The 21,323-nt window shown below is 44.2% G+C and overlaps 22 non-coding genes across 22 annotated transcripts; all 22 read left to right on the forward strand.

Moving 5' to 3' along the window:
* The first annotated feature begins 22 nt into the window (after positions 1-22).
* On the forward strand, positions 23-144 carry TRNAL-CAA (transfer RNA leucine (anticodon CAA)). Its single transcript has 2 exons — positions 23-60; positions 99-144. It is a non-coding gene; the product is annotated as a tRNA-Leu (tRNA).
* Positions 145-211: 67 nt separating this feature from the next.
* Positions 212-333, forward strand: TRNAL-CAA (transfer RNA leucine (anticodon CAA)). The gene is made up of 2 exons: positions 212-249; positions 288-333. It is a non-coding gene; the product is annotated as a tRNA-Leu (tRNA).
* Positions 334-776: 443 nt separating this feature from the next.
* On the forward strand, positions 777-898 carry TRNAL-CAA (transfer RNA leucine (anticodon CAA)). The gene is made up of 2 exons: positions 777-814; positions 853-898. It is a non-coding gene; the product is annotated as a tRNA-Leu (tRNA).
* A 67-nt stretch (positions 899-965) lies between these two features.
* TRNAL-CAA (transfer RNA leucine (anticodon CAA)) lies at positions 966-1,087 on the forward strand. Its single transcript has 2 exons — positions 966-1,003; positions 1,042-1,087. It is a non-coding gene; the product is annotated as a tRNA-Leu (tRNA).
* Positions 1,088-1,154: 67 nt separating this feature from the next.
* Positions 1,155-1,276, forward strand: TRNAL-CAA (transfer RNA leucine (anticodon CAA)). Its single transcript has 2 exons — positions 1,155-1,192; positions 1,231-1,276. It is a non-coding gene; the product is annotated as a tRNA-Leu (tRNA).
* Positions 1,277-2,096: 820 nt separating this feature from the next.
* TRNAL-CAA (transfer RNA leucine (anticodon CAA)) lies at positions 2,097-2,218 on the forward strand. Its single transcript has 2 exons — positions 2,097-2,134; positions 2,173-2,218. It is a non-coding gene; the product is annotated as a tRNA-Leu (tRNA).
* Positions 2,219-3,979: 1,761 nt separating this feature from the next.
* TRNAL-CAA (transfer RNA leucine (anticodon CAA)) lies at positions 3,980-4,101 on the forward strand. The gene is made up of 2 exons: positions 3,980-4,017; positions 4,056-4,101. It is a non-coding gene; the product is annotated as a tRNA-Leu (tRNA).
* A 632-nt stretch (positions 4,102-4,733) lies between these two features.
* TRNAL-CAA (transfer RNA leucine (anticodon CAA)) lies at positions 4,734-4,855 on the forward strand. The gene is made up of 2 exons: positions 4,734-4,771; positions 4,810-4,855. It is a non-coding gene; the product is annotated as a tRNA-Leu (tRNA).
* A 67-nt stretch (positions 4,856-4,922) lies between these two features.
* Positions 4,923-5,044, forward strand: TRNAL-CAA (transfer RNA leucine (anticodon CAA)). Its single transcript has 2 exons — positions 4,923-4,960; positions 4,999-5,044. It is a non-coding gene; the product is annotated as a tRNA-Leu (tRNA).
* Positions 5,045-5,111: 67 nt separating this feature from the next.
* Positions 5,112-5,233, forward strand: TRNAL-CAA (transfer RNA leucine (anticodon CAA)). The gene is made up of 2 exons: positions 5,112-5,149; positions 5,188-5,233. It is a non-coding gene; the product is annotated as a tRNA-Leu (tRNA).
* Positions 5,234-6,050: 817 nt separating this feature from the next.
* On the forward strand, positions 6,051-6,172 carry TRNAF-AAA (transfer RNA phenylalanine (anticodon AAA)). The gene is made up of 2 exons: positions 6,051-6,088; positions 6,127-6,172. It is a non-coding gene; the product is annotated as a tRNA-Phe (tRNA).
* A 1,380-nt stretch (positions 6,173-7,552) lies between these two features.
* On the forward strand, positions 7,553-7,674 carry TRNAL-CAA (transfer RNA leucine (anticodon CAA)). The gene is made up of 2 exons: positions 7,553-7,590; positions 7,629-7,674. It is a non-coding gene; the product is annotated as a tRNA-Leu (tRNA).
* Positions 7,675-8,678: 1,004 nt separating this feature from the next.
* Positions 8,679-8,800, forward strand: TRNAL-CAA (transfer RNA leucine (anticodon CAA)). Its single transcript has 2 exons — positions 8,679-8,716; positions 8,755-8,800. It is a non-coding gene; the product is annotated as a tRNA-Leu (tRNA).
* A 629-nt stretch (positions 8,801-9,429) lies between these two features.
* Positions 9,430-9,551, forward strand: TRNAL-CAA (transfer RNA leucine (anticodon CAA)). Its single transcript has 2 exons — positions 9,430-9,467; positions 9,506-9,551. It is a non-coding gene; the product is annotated as a tRNA-Leu (tRNA).
* Positions 9,552-10,555: 1,004 nt separating this feature from the next.
* TRNAL-CAA (transfer RNA leucine (anticodon CAA)) lies at positions 10,556-10,677 on the forward strand. The gene is made up of 2 exons: positions 10,556-10,593; positions 10,632-10,677. It is a non-coding gene; the product is annotated as a tRNA-Leu (tRNA).
* A 2,131-nt stretch (positions 10,678-12,808) lies between these two features.
* Positions 12,809-12,930, forward strand: TRNAL-CAA (transfer RNA leucine (anticodon CAA)). The gene is made up of 2 exons: positions 12,809-12,846; positions 12,885-12,930. It is a non-coding gene; the product is annotated as a tRNA-Leu (tRNA).
* Positions 12,931-13,934: 1,004 nt separating this feature from the next.
* On the forward strand, positions 13,935-14,056 carry TRNAL-CAA (transfer RNA leucine (anticodon CAA)). The gene is made up of 2 exons: positions 13,935-13,972; positions 14,011-14,056. It is a non-coding gene; the product is annotated as a tRNA-Leu (tRNA).
* Positions 14,057-14,685: 629 nt separating this feature from the next.
* TRNAL-CAA (transfer RNA leucine (anticodon CAA)) lies at positions 14,686-14,807 on the forward strand. The gene is made up of 2 exons: positions 14,686-14,723; positions 14,762-14,807. It is a non-coding gene; the product is annotated as a tRNA-Leu (tRNA).
* A 1,004-nt stretch (positions 14,808-15,811) lies between these two features.
* TRNAL-CAA (transfer RNA leucine (anticodon CAA)) lies at positions 15,812-15,933 on the forward strand. The gene is made up of 2 exons: positions 15,812-15,849; positions 15,888-15,933. It is a non-coding gene; the product is annotated as a tRNA-Leu (tRNA).
* A 1,568-nt stretch (positions 15,934-17,501) lies between these two features.
* On the forward strand, positions 17,502-17,623 carry TRNAL-CAA (transfer RNA leucine (anticodon CAA)). The gene is made up of 2 exons: positions 17,502-17,539; positions 17,578-17,623. It is a non-coding gene; the product is annotated as a tRNA-Leu (tRNA).
* A 1,004-nt stretch (positions 17,624-18,627) lies between these two features.
* Positions 18,628-18,749, forward strand: TRNAL-CAA (transfer RNA leucine (anticodon CAA)). The gene is made up of 2 exons: positions 18,628-18,665; positions 18,704-18,749. It is a non-coding gene; the product is annotated as a tRNA-Leu (tRNA).
* A 1,569-nt stretch (positions 18,750-20,318) lies between these two features.
* TRNAL-CAA (transfer RNA leucine (anticodon CAA)) lies at positions 20,319-20,440 on the forward strand. The gene is made up of 2 exons: positions 20,319-20,356; positions 20,395-20,440. It is a non-coding gene; the product is annotated as a tRNA-Leu (tRNA).
* The last annotated feature ends 883 nt before the right edge of the window (positions 20,441-21,323 follow it).

Raw genomic sequence — 21,323 nt, forward strand, 5'->3', positions numbered from 1 at the left:
CGTCCAAATTACAATAGATCACGTCAGGATGGCCGAGCGGTCTAAGGCGCCAGACTCAAGGGGCTTACTTTCCTTCGTTCACAACGTGAATCTGTTTTTTCTGGTCCTCGTATGAGGGCGTGGGTTCGAATCCCACTTCTGACACGATATATTTTAATAAATTAACTGCAAGAGATGTAATTTATAAAACGTCCAAATTACAATAGACCACGTCAGGATAGCCGAGCGGTCTAAGGCGCCAGACTCAAGGGGCTTAGTTTCCTTCGTTCACAACGTGAATCTGTGTTTTCTGGTCCTCGTATGAGGGCGTGGGTTCGAATCCCACTTCTGACACGATATATTTTAATAAATTAACTGCAAGAGATGTAATTTATAAAACGTCCAAATTACAATAGACCACGTCAGGATGGCCGAGCGGTCTAAGGCGCCAGACTCAAGGGGCTTACTTTCCTTCGTTCACAACGTGAATCTGTGTTTTCTGGTCCTCGTATGAGGGCGTGGCTTCGAATCCCACTTCTGACACGATATATTTTAATAAATTAACTGGAAGAAATGTAATTTATAAAACGTCCAAATTACAATAGACCACGTCAGGATGGCCGAGTGGTCTAAGGCGCCAGACTCAAGGGGCTTACTTTCCTTCGTTCACAACGTGAGTCTGTGTTTTGGTCCTCGTATGAGGGCGTGGGTTCGAAGCCCACTTCTGACACGATGTAATTTAATAAATTAACTGCAAGAGATGTAATTTATAAAACGTCCAAATTACAATAGACCACGTCAGGATGGCCGAGCGGTCTAAGGCGCCAGACTCAAGGGGCTTACTTTCCTTCGTTCACAACGTGAATCTGTGTTTTCTGGTCCTCGTATGAGGGCGTGGGTTCGAATCCCACTTCTGACACGATATATTTTAATAAATTAACTGCAGGAGATGTAATTTATAAAACGTCCAAATTACAATAGACTACGTCAGGATGGCCGAGCGGTCTAAGGCGCCAGACTCAAGGGGCTTACATTTCTTCGTTCACAACGTGAATCTGTGTTTTCTGGTCCTCGTATGAGGGCGTGGGTTCGAATCCCACTTCTGACACGATATATTTTAATAAATTAACTGCAAGAGATGTAATTTATAAAACGTCCAAATTACAATTGACCACGTCAGGATAGCCGAGCGGTCTAAGGCGCCAGACTCAAGGGGCTTAGTTTCCTTCGTTCACAACGTGAATCTGTGTTTTCTGGTCCTCGTATGAGGGCGTGGGTTCGAATCCCACTTCTGACACGATATATTTTAATAAATTAACTGGAAGAGATGTAATTTATAAAACGTCCAAATTACAATAGACCACGTCAGGATGGCCGAGTGGTCTAAGGCGCCAGACTCAAGGGGCTTACTTTCCTTCGTTCACAACGTGAGTCTGTGTTTTGGTCCTCGTATGAGGGCGTGGGTTCGAAGCCCACTTCTGACACGATATAATTTAATAAATTAACTGCAAGAGATGTAATTTATAAAACGTCCAAATTACAATAGACCACGTCAGGATTGCCGAGCGGTCTAAGGCGCCAGACTTAAGGGGCTTAGTTCTTTCGTTCACAACGTGAATCCGTGTATTCTGGTCCTCGTTTGAGGGCAAGGGTTCAAATCTCACTTCTGACACGATATGTTTTGTGAAATTAACTAGAAGAGATGTAATTTATAAATCGTCAAAATTACAAGAGACCACGTCTGGATGGCCGAGCGGTCTAAGGCGCCAGACTCAAGGGGCTTAGTTTCCTTTGTTCACAACGTGAATCTCTGTTTTCTGGTCCTCGAATAAGGGCGTGGGTTCGAATCCCACTTCTGACACGATATATTTTAATAAATTAACTGCAAGAGATGTAATTTATAAAACGTCCAAATTACAATAGACCACGTCAGGATAGCCGAGCGGTCTAAGGCGCCAGACTCAAGGGGCTTAGTTTCCTTCGTTCACAACGTGAATCTGTGTTTTCTGGTCCTCGTATAAGGGCGTGGTTTCGAATCCCACTTCTGACACGATATATTTTAATAAATTAACTGGAGGAAATGTAATTTATAAAACGTCCAAAATACAAGAGACCACGTCAGGATGGCCGAGTGGTCTAAGGCGCCAGACTCAAGGGGCTTACTTTCCTTCGTTCACAACGTGAATCTGTGTTTTCTGGTCCTCGTATGAGGGCGTGGGTTCGAAACCCACTTCTGACACGATATATTTTAATAAATTAACTGCAAGAGATGTAATTTATAAAACGTCCAAATTACAATAGACCACGTCAGGATGGCCGAGCGGTCTAAGGCGCCAGACTCAAGGGGCTTACTTTCCTTCGTTCACAACGTGAATCTGTGTTTTCTGGTCCTCGTATGAGGGCGTGGCTTCGAATCCCACTTCTGACACGATATATTTTAATAAATTAACTGGAAGAAATGTAATTTATAAAACGTCCAAATTACAATAGACCACGTCAGGATGGCCGAGTGGTCTAAGGCGCCAGACTCAAGGGGCTTACTTTCCTTCGTTCACAACGTGAGTCTGTGTTTTGGTCCTCGTATGAGGTCGTGGGTTCGAAGCCCACTTCTGACACGATATAATTTAATAAATTAACTGCAAGAGATGTAATTTATAAAACGTCCAAATTACAATAGACCACGTCAGGATGGCCGAGCGGTCTAAGGCGCCAGACTCAAGGGGCTTACTTTCCTTCGTTCACAACGTGAATCTGTGTTTTCTGGTCCTCGTATGAGGGCGTGGCTTCGAATCCCACTTCTGACACGATATATTTTAATAAATTAACTGGAAGAAATGTAATTTATAAAACGTCCAAATTACAATAGACCACGTCAGGATGGCCGAGTGGTCTAAGGCGCCAGACTCAAGGGGCTTACTTTCCTTCGTTCACAACGTGAGTCTGTGTTTTGGTCCTCGTATGAGGTCGTGGGTTCGAAGCCCACTTCTGACACGATATAATTTAATAAATTAACTGCAAGAGATGTAATTTATAAAACGTCCAAATTACAATAGACCACGTCAGGATGGCCGAGCGGTCTAAGGCGCCAGACTCAAGGGGCTTACTTTCCTTCGTTCACAACGTGAATCTGTGTTTTCTGGTCCTCGTATGAGGGCGTGGCTTCGAATCCCACTTCTGACACGATATATTTTAATAAATTAACTGGAAGAAATGTAATTTATAAAACGTCCAAATTACAATAGACCACGTCAGGATGGCCGAGTGGTCTAAGGCGCCAGACTCAAGGGGCTTACTTTCCTTCGTTCACAACGTGAGTCTGTGTTTTGGTCCTCTTATGAGGGCGTGGGTTCGAAGCCCACTTATGACACGATATAATTTAATAAATTAACTGCAAGAGATGTAATTTATAAAACGTCCAAATTACAATAGACCACGTCAGGATTGCCGAGCGGTCTAAGGCGCCAGACTTAAGGGGCTTAGTTCTTTCGTTCACAACGTGAATCCGTGTATTCTGGTCCTCGTTTGAGGGCAAGGGTTCAAATCTCACTTCTGACACGATATGTTTTGTGAAATTAACTAGAAGAGATGTAATTTATAAATCGTCAAAATTACAAGAGACCACGTCTGGATGGCCGAGCGGTCTAAGGCGCCAGACTCAAGGGGCTTAGTTTCCTTCGTTCACAACGTGAATCTGTGTTTTCTGGTCCTCGAATAAGGGCGTGGGTTCGAATCCCACTTCTGACACGATATATTTTAATAAATTAACTGCAAGAGATGTAATTTATAAAACGTCCAAATTACAATAGACCACGTCAGGATAGCCGAGCGGTCTAAGGCGCCAGACTCAAGGGGCTTAGTTTCCTTCGTTCACAACGTGAATCTGTGTTTTCTGGTCCTCGTATGAGGGCGTGGTTTCGAATCCCACTTCGGACACGATATATTTTAATAAATTAACTGGAGGAAATGTAATTTATAAAACGTCCAAAATACAAGAGACCACGTCAGGATGGCCGAGTGGTCTAAGGCGCCAGACTCAAGGGGCTTACTTTCCTTCGTTCACAACGTGAATCTGTGTTTTCTGGTCCTCGTATGAGGGCGTGGGTTCGAATCCCACTTCTGACACGATATATTTTAATAAATTAACTGCAAGAGATGTAATTTATAAAACGTCCAAATTACAATCGACCACGTCAGGATGGCCGAGCGGTCTAAGGCGCCAGACTCAAGGGGCTTACTTTCCTTCGTTCACAACGTGAATCTGTGTTTTCTGGTCCTCGTATGAGGGCGTGGCTTCGAATCCCACTTCTGACACGATATATTTTAATAAATTAACTGGAAGAAATGTAATTTATAAAACGTCCAAATTACAATAGACCACGTCAGGATGGCCGAATGGTCTAAGGCGCCAGACTCAAGGGGCTTACTTTCCTTCGTTCACAACGTGAGTCTGTGTTTTGGTCCTCGTATGAGGTCGTGGGTTCGAAGCCCACTTCTGACACGATATAATTTAATAAATTAACTGCAAGAGATGTAATTTATAAAACGTCCAAATTACAATAGACCACGTCATGATGGCCGAGCGGTCTAAGGCGCCAGACTTAAGGGGCTTACTTTCCTTCGTTCACAACGTGAATCTGTGTTTTCTGGTCCTCGTATGAGGGCGTGGGTTCGAATCCCACTTCTGACACGATATATTTTAATAAATTAACTGCAGGAGATGTAATTTATAAAACGTCCAAATTACAATAGACCACGTCAGGATGGCCGAGCGGTCTAAGGCGCCAGACTCAAGGGGCTTACATTCCTTCGTTCACAACGTGAATCTGTGTTTTCTGGTCCTCGTATGAGGGCGTGGGTTCGAATCCCACTTCTGACACGATATATTTTAATAAATTAACTGCAAGAGATGTAATTTATAAAACGTCCAAATTACAATAGACCAAGTCAGGATGGCCGAGCGGTCTAAGGCGCCAGACTCAAGGGGCTTACTTTCCTTCGTTCACAACGTGAATCTGTGTTTTCTGGTCCTCGTATGAGGGCGTGGGTTCGAATCCCACTTCTGACACGATATATTTTAATAAATTAACTGGAAGAAATGTAATTTATAAAACGTCCAAAATACAAGAGACCACGTTAGGATGGCCGAGCGGTCTAAGGCGCCAGACTCAAGGGGCTTACTTTCCTTCGTTCACAACGTGAAGCTGTGTTTTCTGGTCCTCTAATGAGGGCGTGGGTTCGAATCCCACTTCTGACACGATATATTTTAATAAATTAACTGCAAGAGATGTAATTTTAAAACGTCCAAATTACATAAAACTACGTCAGGATGGCCGAGCGGTCTAAGGCGCCAGACTCAAGGGGCTTAGCTTCCTTCGTTCACGATGTGAATCTGTGTATTCTGGTCCTCGTTTGAGGGCGTGGGTTCAAATCCCACTTATGACACGATGTGTTTTATGAAAATAACTGGAAGAGATGTAATTTTAAAACGTCAAAATTACCAAAGACCACAACAGGATGGCCGAGCTGTCTAAGGCGACAGACTCAAGGGGCTTAGCTTCCTTCGTTCACGATGTGAATCTGTGTATTCTCGTCCTCGTTTTAGGGCGTGGGTTCGAATCCCACTTCTGACACGATGTGTTTTTTGAAAATAACTGGAAGAGATGTAATTTTAAAACGTCCAAATTACTTAAAACCACGTCAGGAGGGCCGAGCGGTCTAAACGCCAGACTCAAGGGGCTTAGCTTCCTTCGTTTACGATGTAAATCTGTGTATTCTGGTCCTCGTTTGAGGGCGTGCGTTCGAATCCCACTTATGACACGATGTGTTTTATGAAAATAACTGGAAGAGATGTAATTTTAAAACGTCAAAATTACCAAAGACCACAACAGGATGGCCGAGCTGTCTAAGGCGACAGACTCAAGGGGCTTAGCTTCCTTCGTTCACGATGTGAATCTGTGTATTCTCGTCCTCGTTTTAGGGCGTGGGTTCGAATCCCACTTCTGACACGATGTGTTTTTTGAAAATAACTGGAAGAGATGTAATTTTAAAACTTCCAAATTACATAAAACCACGTCAGGATGGCCGAGCGGCCTAAGGTGCCAGACTAAAGGGGCTTAGCTTCCTTCGTTCACGATGTGAATCACTGTATTCTGGTCCTCGTTTGAGGGCGTGGGTTCAAATCCCACTTCTCACACGGTGTGTTTTTCGAATATAACTGGAAGAGATGTAATTTTAAAACGTCCAAATTACATAAAACCACGTCAGGATGGCCGAGCGGCCTAAGGTGCCAGACTCAAGGGGCTTAGCTTCCTTCGTTCACAATGTGAATCTGTGTATTCTCGTCCTCGTTTTAGGGCGTGGGTTCGAATCCCACTTCTGACACGATGTGTTTTTTGAAAATAACTGGAAGAGATGTAATTTTAAAACGTCCAAATTACATAAAACTACGTCAGGATGGCCGAGCGGTCTAAGGCGCCAGACTCAAGGGGCTTAGCTTCCTTCGTTCACGATGTGAATCTGTGTATTCTGGTCCTCGTTTGAGGGCTTGGGTTCGAATCCCACTTATGACACGATGTGTTTTATGAAAATAACTGGAAGAGATGTAATTTTAAAACGTCAAAATTACCAAAGACCACAACAGGATGGCCGAGCTGTCTAAGGCGACAGACTCAAGGGGCTTAGCTTCCTTCGTTCACGATGTGAATCTGTGTATTCTCGTCCTCGTTTTAGGGCGTGGGTTCGAATCCCACTTCTGACACGATGTGTTTTTTGAAAATAACTGGAAGAGATGTAATTTTAAAACGTCCAAATTACATATAACCACGTCAGGAGGGCCGAGCGGTCTAAACGCCAGACTCAAGGGGCTTAGCTTCCTTCGTTTACGATGTGAATCTGTGTATTCTGGTCCTCGTTTGAGGGCGTGGGTTCGAATTCCACTTATGACACGATGTGTTTTATGAAAATAACTTCAAGAGATGTAATTTTAAAACGTCAAAATTACCAGAGACCGCAACAGGATGGCCGAGCGTTCTAAGGCGCCAGACTCAAGGGGCTAAGCTTCCTTCGTTCACGATGTGAATCTGTGTATTCTGGTCCTCGTTTGAGGGCGTGGGTTCGTATCCCACTTCTGACACGATGTGTTTTATGAAAATAACTGGAAGAGATGTAATTTTAAAACGTCCAAATTACATAAAACCACGTCAGGAGGGCCGAGCGGTCTAAACGCCAGACTCAAGGGGCTTAGCTTCCTTCGTTTACGATGTGAATCTGTGTATTCTCGTCCTCGTTTTAGGGCGTGGGTTCGAATCCCACTTCTCACACGATGTGTTTTTTGAAAATAACTGGAAGAGATGTAATTTTAAAACGTCCAAATTACATAAAACCACGTCAGGATGGCCGAGCGGCCTAAGGTGCCAGACTCAAGGGGCTTAGCTTCCTTCGTTCACAATGTGAATCTGTGTATTCTCGTCCTCGTTTTAGGGCGTGGGTTCGAATCCCACTTCTGACACGATGTGTTTTTTGAAAATAACTGGAAGAGATGTAATTTTAAAACGTCCAAATTACATAAAACTACGTCAGGATGGCCGAGCGGTCTAAGGCGCCAGACTCAAGGGGCTTAGCTTCCTTCGTTCACGATGTGAATCTGTGTATTCTGGTCCTCGTTTGAGGGCGTGGGTTCGAATCCCACTTATGACACGATGTGTTTTATGAAAATAACTGGAAGAGATGTAATTTTAAAACGTCAAAATTACCAAAGACCACAACAGGATGGCCGAGCTGTCTAAGGCGACAGACTCAAGGGGCTTAGCTTCCTTCGTTCACGATGTGAATCTGTGTATTCTCGTCCTCGTTTTAGGGCGTGGGTTCGAATCCCACTTCTGACACGATGTGTTTTTTGAAAATAACTGGAAGAGATGTAATTTTAAAACGTCCAAATTACATATAACCACGTCAGGAGGGCCGAGCGGTCTAAACGCCAGACTCAAGGGGCTTAGCTTCCTTCGTTTACGATGTGAATCTGTGTATTCTGGTCCTCGTTTGAGGGCGTGGGTTCGAATTCCACTTATGACACGATGTGTTTTATGAAAATAACTTCAAGAGATGTAATTTTAAAACGTCAAAATTACCAAAGACCGCAACAGGATGGCCGAGCGTTCTAAGGCGCCAGACTCAAGGGGCTAAGCTTCCTTCGTTCACGATGTGAATCTGTGTATTCTGGTCCTCGTTTGAGGGCGTGGGTTCGTATCCCACTTCTGACACGATGTGTTTTATGAAAATAACTGGAAGAGATGTAATTTTAAAACGTCCAAATTACATAAAACCACGTCAGGAGGGCCGAGCGGTCTAAACGCCAGACTCAAGGGGCTTAGCTTCCTTCGTTTACGATGTGAATCTGTGTATTCTGGTCCTCGTTTGAGGGCGTGGGTTCGAATCCCACTTATGACACGATGTGTTTTATGAAAATAACTGGAAGAGATGTAATTTTAAAACGTCCAAATTACATAAAACCACGTCAGGATGGCCGAGCGGCCTAAGGTGCCAGACTCAAGGGGCTTAGCTTCCTTCGTTCACAATGTGAATCTGTGTATTCTCGTCCTCGTTTTAGGGCGTGGGTTCGAATCCCACTTCTGACACGATGTGTTTTTTGAAAATAACTGGAAGAGATGTAATTTTAAAACGTCCAAATTACATAAAACTACGTCAGGATGGCCGAGCGGTCTAAGGCGCCAGACTCAAGGGGCTTAGCTTCCTTCGTTCACGATGTGAATCTGTGTATTCTGGTCCTCGTTTGAGGGCGTGGGTTCGAATCCCACTTATGACACGATGTGTTTTATGAAAATAACTGGAAGAGATGTAATTTTAAAACGTCAAAATTACCAAAGACCACAACAGGATGGCCGAGCTGTCTAAGGCGACAGACTCAAGGGGCTTAGCTTCCTTCGTTCACGATGTGAATCTGTGTATTCTCGTCCTCGTTTTAGGGCGTGGGTTCGAATCCCACTTCTGACACGATGTGTTTTTTGAAAATAACTGGAAGAGATGTAATTTTAAAACGTCCAAATTACATATAACCACGTCAGGAGGGCCGAGCGGTCTAAACGCCAGACTCAAGGGGCTTAGCTTCCTTCGTTTACGATGTGAATCTGTGTATTCTGGTCCTCGTTTGAGGGCGTGGGTTCGAATTCCACTTATGACACGATGTGTTTTATGAAAATAACTTCAAGAGATGTAATTTTAAAACGTCAAAATTACCAAAGACCGCAACAGGATGGCCGAGCGTTCTAAGGCGCCAGACTCAAGGGGCTAAGCTTCCTTCGTTCACGATGTGAATCTGTGTATTCTGGTCCTCGTTTGAGGGCGTGGGTTCGTATCCCACTTCTGACACGATGTGTTTTTTGAAAATAACTGGAAGAGATGAAATTTTAAAACGTCCAAATTACATAAAACTACGTCAGGATGGCCGAGCGGTCTAAGGCGCCAGACTCAAGGGGCTTAGCTTCCTTCGTTCACGATGTGAATCTGTGTATTCTGGTCCTCGTTTGAGGGCGTGGGTTCGAATCCCACTTATGACACGATGTGTTTTATGAAAATAACTGGAAGAGATGTAATTTTAAAACGTCAAAATTACCAAAGACCACAACAGGATGGCCGAGCTGTCTAAGGCGACAGACTCAAGGGGCTTAGCTTCCTTCGTTCACGATGTGAATATGTGTATTCTCGTCCTCGTTTTAGGGCGTGGGTTCGAATCCCACTTCTGACACGATGTGTTTTTTGAAAATAACTGGAAGAGATGTAATTTTAAAACGTCCAAATTACTTAAAACCACGTCAGGAGGGCCGAGCGGTCTAAACGCCAGACTCAAGGGGCTTAGCTTCCTTCGTTTACGATGTAAATCTGTGTATTCTGGTCCTCGTTTGAGGGCGTGCGTTCGAATCCCACTTATGACACGATGTGTTTTATGAAAATAACTGGAAGAGATGTAATTTTAAAACGTCAAAATTACCAAAGACCACAACAGGATGGCCGAGCTGTCTAAGGCGACAGACTCAAGGGGCTTAGCTTCCTTCGTTCACGATGTGAATCTGTGTATTCTCGTCCTCGTTTTAGGGCGTGGGTTCGAATCCCACTTCTGACACGATGTGTTTTTTGAAAATAACTGGAAGAGATGTAATTTTAAAACGTCCAAATTACATATAACCACGTCAGGAGGGCCGAGCGGTCTAAACGCCAGACTCAAGGGGCTTAGCTTCCTTCGTTTACGATGTGAATCTGTGTATTCTGGTCCTCGTTTGAGGGCGTGGGTTCGAATTCCGCTTATGACACGATGTGTTTTATGAAAATAACTTCAAGAGATGTAATTTTAAAACGTCAAAATTACCAAAGACCGCAACAGGATGGCCGAGCGTTCTAAGGCGCCAGACTCAAGGGGCTAAGCTTCCTTCGTTCACGATGTGAATCTGTGTATTCTGGTCCTCGTTTGAGGGCGTGGGTTCGTATCCCACTTCTGACACGATGTGTTTTTTGAAAATAACTGGAAGAGATGTAATTTTAAAACGTCCAAATTACATAAAACTACGTCAGGATGGCCGAGCGGTCTAAGGCGCCAGACTCAAGGGGCTTAGCTTCCTTCGTTCACGATGTGAATCTGTGTATTCTGGTCCTCGTTTGAGGGCGTGGGTTCGAATCCCACTTATGACACGATGTGTTTTATGAAAATAACTGGAAGAGATGTAATTTTAAAACGTCAAAATTACCAAAGACCACAACAGGATGGCCGAGCTGTCTAAGGCGACAGACTCAAGGGGCTTAGCTTCCTTCGTTCACGATGTGAATCTGTGTATTCTCGTCCTCGTTTTAGGGCGTGGGTTCGAATCCCACTTCTGACACGATGTGTTTTTTGAAAATAACTGGAAGAGATGTAATTTTAAAACGTCCAAATTACTTAAAACCACGTCAGGAGGGCCGAGCGGTCTAAACGCCAGACTCAAGGGGCTTAGCTTCCTTCGTTTACGATGTAAATCTGTGTATTCTGGTCCTCGTTTGAGGGCGTGCGTTCGAATCCCACTTATGACACGATGTGTTTTATGAAAATAACTGGAAGAGATGTAATTTTAAAACTTCAAAATTACCAAAGACCACAACAGGATGGCCGAGCTGTCTAAGGCGACAGACTCAAGGGGCTTAGCTTCCTTCGTTCACGATGTGAATCTGTGTATTCTCGTCCTCGTTTTAGGGCGTGGGTTCGAATCCCACTTCTGACACGATGTGTTTTTTGAAAATAACTGGAAGAGATGTAATTTTAAAACGTCCAAATTACAAAAGACCGCAACAGGATGGCCGAGTGTTCTAAGGCGCCAGACTCAAGGGGCTAAGCTTCCTTCGTTCACGATGTGAATCTGTGTATTCTGGTCCTCGTTTGAGGGCGTGCGTTCGAATTCCACTTATGACACGATGTGTTTTATGAAAATAACTTCAAGAGATGTAATTTTAAAACGTCCAAATTACATAAAACCACGTCAGGATGGCCGAGCGGCCTAAGGTGCCAGACTCAAGGGGCTTAGCTTCCTTCGTTCACAATGTGAATCTGTGTATTCTCGTCCTCGTTTTAGGGCGTGGGTTCGAATCCCACTTCTGACACGATGTGTTTTTTGAAAATAACTGGAAGAGATGTAATTTTAAAACGTCCAAATTACATAAAACTACGTCAGGATGGCCGAGCGGTCTAAGGCGCCAGACTCAAGGGGCTTAGCTTCCTTCGTTCACGATGTGAATCTGTGTATTCTGGTCCTCGTTTGAGGGCTTGGGTTCGAATCCCACTTATGACACGATGTGTTTTATGAAAATAACTGGAAGAGATGTAATTTTAAAACGTCAAAATTACCAAAGACCACAACAGGATGGCCGAGCTGTCTAAGGCGACAGACTCAAGGGGCTTAGCTTCCTTCGTTCACGATGTGAATCTGTGTATTCTCGTCCTCGTTTTAGGGCGTGGGTTCGAATCCCACTTCTGACACGATGTGTTTTTTGAAAATAACTGGAAGAGATGTAATTTTAAAACGTCCAAATTACATATAACCACGTCAGGAGGGCCGAGCGGTCTAAACGCCAGACTCAAGGGGCTTAGCTTCCTTCGTTTACGATGTGAATCTGTGTATTCTGGTCCTCGTTTGAGGGCGTGGGTTCGAATTCCACTTATGACACGATGTGTTTTATGAAAATAACTTCAAGAGATGTAATTTTAAAACGTCAAAATTACCAGAGACCGCAACAGGATGGCCGAGCGTTCTAAGGCGCCAGACTCAAGGGGCTAAGCTTCCTTCGTTCACGATGTGAATCTGTGTATTCTGGTCCTCGTTTGAGGGCGTGGGTTCGTATCCCACTTCTGACACGATGTGTTTTATGAAAATAACTGGAAGAGATGTAATTTTAAAACGTCCAAATTACATAAAACCACGTCAGGAGGGCCGAGCGGTCTAAACGCCAGACTCAAGGGGCTTAGCTTCCTTCGTTTACGATGTGAATCTGTGTATTCTCGTCCTCGTTTTAGGGCGTGGGTTCGAATCCCACTTCTCACACGATGTGTTTTTTGAAAATAACTGGAAGAGATGTAATTTTAAAACGTCCAAATTACATAAAACCACGTCAGGATGGCCGAGCGGCCTAAGGTGCCAGACTCAAGGGGCTTAGCTTCCTTCGTTCACAATGTGAATCTGTGTATTCTCGTCCTCGTTTTAGGGCGTGGGTTCGAATCCCACTTCTGACACGATGTGTTTTTTGAAAATAACTGGAAGAGATGTAATTTTAAAACGTCCAAATTACATAAAACTACGTCAGGATGGCCGAGCGGTCTAAGGCGCCAGACTCAAGGGGCTTAGCTTCCTTCGTTCACGATGTGAATCTGTGTATTCTGGTCCTCGTTTGAGGGCGTGGGTTCGAATCCCACTTATGACACGATGTGTTTTATGAAAATAACTGGAAGAGATGTAATTTTAAAACGTCAAAATTACCAAAGACCACAACAGGATGGCCGAGCTGTCTAAGGCGACAGACTCAAGGGGCTTAGCTTCCTTCGTTCACGATGTGAATCTGTGTATTCTCGTCCTCGTTTTAGGGCGTGGGTTCGAATCCCACTTCTGACACGATGTGTTTTTTGAAAATAACTGGAAGAGATGTAATTTTAAAACGTCCAAATTACATATAACCACGTCAGGAGGGCCGAGCGGTCTAAACGCCAGACTCAAGGGGCTTAGCTTCCTTCGTTTACGATGTGAATCTGTGTATTCTGGTCCTCGTTTGAGGGCGTGGGTTCGAATTCCACTTATGACACGATGTGTTTTATGAAAATAACTTCAAGAGATGTAATTTTAAAACGTCAAAATTACCAAAGACCGCAACAGGATGGCCGAGCGTTCTAAGGCGCCAGACTCAAGGGGCTAAGCTTCCTTCGTTCACGATGTGAATCTGTGTATTCTGGTCCTCGTTTGAGGGCGTGGGTTCGTATCCCACTTCTGACACGATGTGTTTTATGAAAATAACTGGAAGAGATGTAATTTTAAAACGTCCAAATTACATAAAACCACGTCAGGAGGGCCGAGCGGTCTAAACGCCAGACTCAAGGGGCTTAGCTTCCTTCGTTTACGATGTGAATCTGTGTATTCTGGTCCTCGTTTGAGGGCGTTGGTTCGAATCCCACTTATGACACGATGTGTTTTATGAAAATAACTGGAAGAGATGTAATTTTAAAACGTCCAAATTACATAAAACCACGTCAGGATGGCCGAGCGGCCTAAGGTGCCAGACTCAAGGGGCTTAGCTTCCTTCGTTCACAATGTGAATCTGTGTATTCTCGTCCTCGTTTTAGGGCGTGGGTTCGAATCCCACTTCTGACACGATGTGTTTTTTGAAAATAACTGGAAGAGATGTAATTTTAAAACGTCCAAATTACATAAAACTACGTCAGGATGGCCGAGCGGTCTAAGGCGCCAGACTCAAGGGGCTTAGCTTCCTTCGTTCACGATGTGAATCTGTGTATTCTGGTCCTCGTTTGAGGGCGTGGGTTCGAATCCCACTTATGACACGATGTGTTTTATGAAAATAACTGGAAGAGATGTAATTTTAAAACGTCAAAATTACCAAAGACCACAACAGGATGGCCGAGCTGTCTAAGGCGACAGACTCAAGGGGCTTAGCTTCCTTCGTTCACGATGTGAATCTGTGTATTCTCGTCCTCGTTTTAGGGCGTGGGTTCGAATCCCACTTCTGACACGATGTGTTTTTTGAAAATAACTGGAAGAGATGTAATTTTAAAACGTCCAAATTACATATAACCACGTCAGGAGGGCCGAGCGGTCTAAACGCCAGACTCAAGGGGCTTAGCTTCCTTCGTTTACGATGTGAATCTGTGTATTCTGGTCCTCGTTTGAGGGCGTGGGTTCGAATTCCACTTATGACACGATGTGTTTTATGAAAATAACTTCAAGAGATGTAATTTTAAAACGTCAAAATTACCAAAGACCGCAACAGGATGGCCGAGCGTTCTAAGGCGCCAGACTCAAGGGGCTAAGCTTCCTTCGTTCACGATGTGAATCTGTGTATTCTGGTCCTCGTTTGAGGGCGTGGGTTCGTATCCCACTTCTGACACGATGTGTTTTTTGAAAATAACTGGAAGAGATGTAATTTTAAAACGTCCAAATTACATAAAACTACGTCAGGATGGCCGAGCGGTCTAAGGCGCCAGACTCAAGGGGCTTAGCTTCCTTCGTTCACGATGTGAATCTGTGTATTCTGGTCCTCGTTTGAGGGCGTGGGTTCGAATCCCACTTATGACACGATGTGTTTTATGAAAATAACTGGAAGAGATGTAATTTTAAAACGTCAAAATTACCAAAGACCACAACAGGATGGCCGAGCTGTCTAAGGCGACAGACTCAAGGGGCTTAGCTTCCTTCGTTCACGATGTGAATATGTGTATTCTCGTCCTCGTTTTAGGGCGTGGGTTCGAATCCCACTTCTGACACGATGTGTTTTTTGAAAATAACTGGAAGAGATGTAATTTTAAAACGTCCAAATTACTTAAAACCACGTCAGGAGGGCCGAGCGGTCTAAACGCCAGACTCAAGGGGCTTAGCTTCCTTCGTTTACGATGTAAATCTGTGTATTCTGGTCCTCGTTTGAGGGCGTGCGTTCGAATCCCACTTATGACACGATGTGTTTTATGAAAATAACTGGAAGAGATGTAATTTTAAAACGTCAAAATTACCAAAGACCACAACAGGATGGCCGAGCTGTCTAAGGCGACAGACTCAAGGGGCTTAGCTTCCTTCGTTCACGATGTGAATCTGTGTATTCTCGTCCTCGTTTTAGGGCGTGGGTTCGAATCCCACTTCTGACACGATGTGTTTTTTGAAAATAACTGGAAGAGATGTAATTTTAAAACGTCCAAATTACATATAACCACGTCAGGAGGGCCGAGCGGTCTAAACGCCAGACTCAAGGGGCTTAGCTTCCTTCGTTTACGATGTGAATCTGTGTATTCTGGTCCTCGTTTGAGGGCGTGGGTTCGAATTCCGCTTATGACACGATGTGTTTTATGAAAATAACTTCAAGAGATGTAATTTTAAAACGTCAAAATTACCAAAGACCGCAACAGGATGGCCGAGCGTTCTAAGGCGCCAGACTCAAGGGGCTAAGCTTCCTTCGTTCACGATGTGAATCTGTGTATTCTGGTCCTCGTTTGAGGGCGTGGGTTCGTATCCCACTTCTGACACGATGTGTTTTTTGAAAATAACTGGAAGAGATGTAATTTTAAAACGTCCAAATTACATAAAACTACGTCAGGATGGCCGAGCGGTCTAAGGCGCCAGACTCAAGGGGCTTAGCTTCCTTCGTTCACGATGTGAATCTGTGTATTCTGGTCCTCGTTTGAGGGCGTGGGTTCGAATCCCACTTATGACACGATGTGTTTTATGAAAATAACTGGAAGAGATGTAATTTTAAAACGTCAAAATTACCAAAGACCACAACAGGATGGCCGAGCTGTCTAAGGCGACAGACTCAAGGGGCTTAGCTTCCTTCGTTCACGATGTGAATCTGTGTATTCTCGTCCTCGTTTTAGGGCGTGGGTTCGAATCCCACTTCTGACACGATGTGTTTTTTGAAAATAACTGGAAGAGATGTAATTTTAAAACGTCCAAATTACTTAAAACCACGTCAGGAGGGCCGAGCGGTCTAAACGCCAGACTCAAGGGGCTTAGCTTCCTTCGTTTACGATGTAAATCTGTGTATTCTGGTCCTCGTTTGAGGGCGTGCGTTCGAATCCCACTTATGACACGATGTGTTTTATGAAAATAACTGGAAGAGATGTAATTTTAAAACTTCAAAATTACCAAAGACCACAACAGGATGGCCGAGCTGTCTAAGGCGACAGACTCAAGGGGCTTAGCTTCCTTCGTTCACGATGTGAATCTGTGTATTCTCGTCCTCGTTTTAGGGCGTGGGTTCGAATCCCACTTCTGACACGATGTGTTTTTTGAAAATAACTGGAAGAGATGTAATTTTAAAACGTCCAAATTACAAAAGACCGCAACAGGATGGCCGAGTGTTCTAAGGCGCCAGACTCAAGGGGCTAAGCTTCCTTCGTTCACGATGTGAATCTGTGTATTCTGGTCCTCGTTTGAGGGCGTGCGTTCGAATTCCACTTATGACACGATGTGTTTTATGAAAATAACTTCAAGAGATGTAATTTTAAAACGTCAAAATTACCAAAGACCGCAACAGGATGGCCGAGTGTTCTAAGGCGCCAGACTCAAGGGGCTAAGCTTCCTTCGTTCACGATGTGAATCTGTGTATTCTGGTCCTCGTTTGAGGGCGTGCGTTCGAATCCCACTTATGACACGATGTGTTTTATGAAAATAACTGGAAGAGATGTAATTTTAAAACGTCAAAATTACCAAAGACCACAACAGGATGGCCGAGCTGTCTAAGGCGACAGACTCAAGGGGCTTAGCTTCCTTCGTTCACGATGTGAATCTGTGTATTCTCGTCCTCGTTTTAGGGCGTGGGTTCGAATCCCACTTCTGACACGATGTGTTTTTTGAAAATAACTGGAAGAGATGTAATTTTAAAACGTCCAAATTACATATAACCACGTCAGGAGGGCCGAGCGGTCTAAACGCCAGACTCAAGGGGCTTAGCTTCCTTCGTTTACGATGTGAATCTGTGTATTCTGGTCCTCGTTTGAGGGCGTGGGTTCGAATTCCACTTATGACACGATGTGTTTTATGAAAATAACTTCAAGAGATGTAATTTTAAAACGTCAAAATTACCAAAGACCGCAACAGGATGGCCGAGCGTTCTAAGGCGCCAGACTCAAGGGGCTAAGCTTCCTTCGTTCACGATGTGAATCTGTGTATTCTGGTCCTCGTTTGAGGGCGTGGGTTCGTATCCCACTTCTGACACGATGTGTTTTTTGAAAATAACTGGAAGAGATGTAATTTTAAAACGTCCAAATTACATAAAACTACGTCAGGATGGCCGAGCGGTCTAAGGCGCCAGACTCAAGGGGCTTAGCTTCCTTCGTTCACGATGTGAATCTGTGTATTCTGGTCCTCGTTTGAGGGCGTGGGTTCGAATCCCACTTATGACACGATGTGTTTTATGAAAATAACTGGAAGAGATGTAATTTTAAAACGTCAAAATTACCAAAGACCACAACAGGATGGCCGAGCTGTCTAAGGCGACAGACTCAAGGGGCTTAGCTTCCTTCGTTCACGATGTGAATATGTGTATTCTCGTCCTCGTTTTAGGGCGTGGGTTCGAATCCCACTTCTGACACGATGTGTTTTTTGAAAATAACTGGAAGAGATGTAATTTTAAAACGTCCAAATTACTTAAAACCACGTCAGGAGGGCCGAGCGGTCTAAACGCCAGACTCAAGGGGCTTAGCTTCCTTCGTTTACGATGTAAATCTGTGTATTCTGGTCCTCGTTTGAGGGCGTGCGTTCGAATCCCACTTATGACACGATGTGTTTTATGAAAATAACTGGAAGAGATGTAATTTTAAAACGTCAAAATTACCAAAGACCACAACAGGATGGCCGAGCTGTCTAAGGCGACAGACTCAAGGGGCTTAGCTTCCTTCGTTCACGATGTGAATCTGTGTATTCTCGTCCTCGTTTTAGGGCGTGGGTTCGAATCCCACTTCTGACACGATGTGTTTTTTGAAAATAACTGGAAGAGATGTAATTTTAAAACGTCCAAATTACATATAACCACGTCAGGAGGGCCGAGCGGTCTAAACGCCAGACTCAAGGGGCTTAGCTTCCTTCGTTTACGATGTGAATCTGTGTATTCTGGTCCTCGTTTGAGGGCGTGGGTTCGAATTCCGCTTATGACACGATGTGTTTTATGAAAATAACTTCAAGAGATTTAATTTTAAAACGTCAAAATTACCAAAGACCGCAACAGGATGGCCGAGCGTTCTAAGGCGCCAGACTCAAGGGGCTAAGCTTCCTTCGTTCACGATGTGAATCTGTGTATTCTGGTCCTCGTTTGAGGGCGTGGGTTCGTATCCCACTTCTGACACGATGTGTTTTTTGAAAATAACTGGAAGAGATGTAATTTTAAAACGTCCAAATTACATAAAACTACGTCAGGATGGCCGAGCGGTCTAAGGCGCCAGACTCAAGGGGCTTAGCTTCCTTCGTTCACGATGTGAATCTGTGTATTCTGGTCCTCGTTTGAGGGCGTGGGTTCGAATCCCACTTATGACACGATGTGTTTTATGAAAATAACTGGAAGAGATGTAATTTTAAAACGTCAAAATTACCAAAGACCACAACAGGATGGCCGAGCTGTCTAAGGCGACAGACTCAAGGGGCTTAGCTTCCTTCGTTCACGATGTGAATCTGTGTATTCTCGTCCTCGTTTTAGGGCGTGGGTTCGAATCCCACTTCTGACACGATGTGTTTTTTGAAAATAACTGGAAGAGATGTAATTTTAAAACGTCCAAATTACTTAAAACCACGTCAGGAGGGCCGAGCGGTCTAAACGCCAGACTCAAGGGGCTTAGCTTCCTTCGTTTACGATGTAAATCTGTGTATTCTGGTCCTCGTTTGAGGGCGTGCGTTCGAATCCCACTTATGACACGATGTGTTTTATGAAAATAACTGGAAGAGATGTAATTTTAAAACTTCAAAATTACCAAAGACCACAACAGGATGGCCGAGCTGTCTAAGGCGACAGACTCAAGGGGCTTAGCTTCCTTCGTTCACGATGTGAATCTGTGTATTCTCGTCCTCGTTTTAGGGCGTGGGTTCGAATCCCACTTCTGACACGATGTGTTTTTTGAAAATAACTGGAAGAGATGTAATTTTAAAACGTCCAAATTACAAAAGACCGCAACAGGATGGCCGAGTGTTCTAAGGCGCCAGACTCAAGGGGCTAAGCTTCCTTCGTTCACGATGTGAATCTGTGTATTCTGGTCCTCGTTTGAGGGCGTGCGTTCGAATTCCACTTATGACACGATGTGTTTTATGAAAATAACTTCAAGAGATGTAATTTTAAAACGTCAAAATTACCAAAGACCGCAACAGGATGGCCGAGTGTTCTAAGGCGCCAGACTCAAGGGGCTAAGCTTCCTTCGTTCACGATGTGAATCTGTGTATTCTGGTCCTCGTTTGAGGGCGTGCGTTCGAATCCCACTTATGACACGATGTGTTTTATGAAAATAACTGGAAGAGATGTAATTTTAAAACGTCAAAATTACCAAAGACCACAACAGGATGGCCGAGCTGTCTAAGGCGACAGACTCAAGGGGCTTAGCTTCCTTCGTTCACGATGTGAATCTGTGTATTCTCGTCCTCGTTTTAGGGCGTGGGTTCGAATCCCACTTCTGACACGATGTGTTTTTTGAAAATAACTGGAAGAGATGTAATTTTAAAACTTCCAAATTACATAAAACCACGTCAGGATGGCCGAGCGGCCTAAGGTGCCAGACTCAAGGGGCTTAGCTTCCTTCGTTCACGATGTGAATCACTGTATTCTGGTCCTCGTTTGAGGGCGTGGGTTCAAATCCCACTTCTCACACGGTGTGTTTTTCGAATATAACTGGAAGAGATGTAATTTTAAAACGTCCAAATTACATAAAACCACGTCAGGATGGCCGAGCGGCCTAAGGTGCCAGACTCAAGGGGCTTAGCTTCCTTCGTTCACAATGTGAATCTGTGTATTCTCGTCCTCGTTTTAGGGCGTGGGTTCGAATCCCACTTCTGACACGATGTGTTTTTTGAAAATAACTGGAAGAGATGTAATTTTAAAACGTCCAAATTACATAAAACTACGTCAGGATGGCCGAGCGGTCTAAGGCGCCAGACTCAAGGGGCTTAGCTTCCTTCGTTCACGATGTGAATCTGTGTATTCTGGTCCTCGTTTGAGGGCGTGGGTTCGAATCCCACTTATGACACGATGTGTTTTATGAAAATAACTGGAAGAGATGTAATTTTAAAACGTCAAAATTACCAAAGACCACAACAGGATGGCCGAGCTGTCTAAGGCGACAGACTCAAGGGGCTTAGCTTCCTTCGTTCACGATGTGAATCTGTGTATTCTCGTCCTCGTTTTAGGGCGTGGGTTCGAATCCCACTTCTGACACGATGTGTTTTTTGAAAATAACTGGAAGAGATGTAATTTTAAAACGTCCAAATTACATATAACCACGTCAGGAGGGCCGAGCGGTCTAAACGCCAGACTCAAGGGGCTTAGCTTCCTTCGTTTACGATGTGAATCTGTGTATTCTGGTCCTCGTTTGAGGGCGTGGGTTCGAATTCCACTTATGACACGATGTGTTTTATGAAAATAACTTCAAGAGATGTAATTTTAAAACGTCAAAATTACCAAAGACCGCAACAGGATGGCCGAGCGTTCTAAGGCGCCAGACTCAAGGGGCTAAGCTTCCTTCGTTCACGATGTGAATCTGTGTATTCTGGTCCTCGTTTGAGGGCGTGGGTTCGTATCCCACTTCTGACACGATGTGTTTTATGAAAATAACTGGAAGAGATGTAATTTTAAAACGTCCAAATTACATAAAACCACGTCAGGAGGGCCGAGCGGTCTAAACGCCAGACTCAAGGGGCTTAGCTTCCTTCGTTTACGATGTGAATCTGTGTATTCTGGTCCTCGTTTGAGGGCGTGGGTTCGAATCCCACTTATGACACGATGTGTTTTATGAAAATAACTGGAAGAGATGTAATTTTAAAACGTCCAAATTACATAAAACCACGTCAGGATGGCCGAGCGGCCTAAGGTGCCAGACTCAAGGGGCTTAGCTTCCTTCGTTCACGATGTGA

The sequence above is a fragment of the Phalangium opilio genome, unplaced genomic scaffold (assembly GCF_054372755.1).
Source record: "Phalangium opilio isolate 3A_F unplaced genomic scaffold, DU_Popi_V2 ptg000021l_1, whole genome shotgun sequence".
In the NCBI taxonomy this organism is placed as follows: domain Eukaryota; kingdom Metazoa; phylum Arthropoda; class Arachnida; order Opiliones; family Phalangiidae; genus Phalangium; species Phalangium opilio.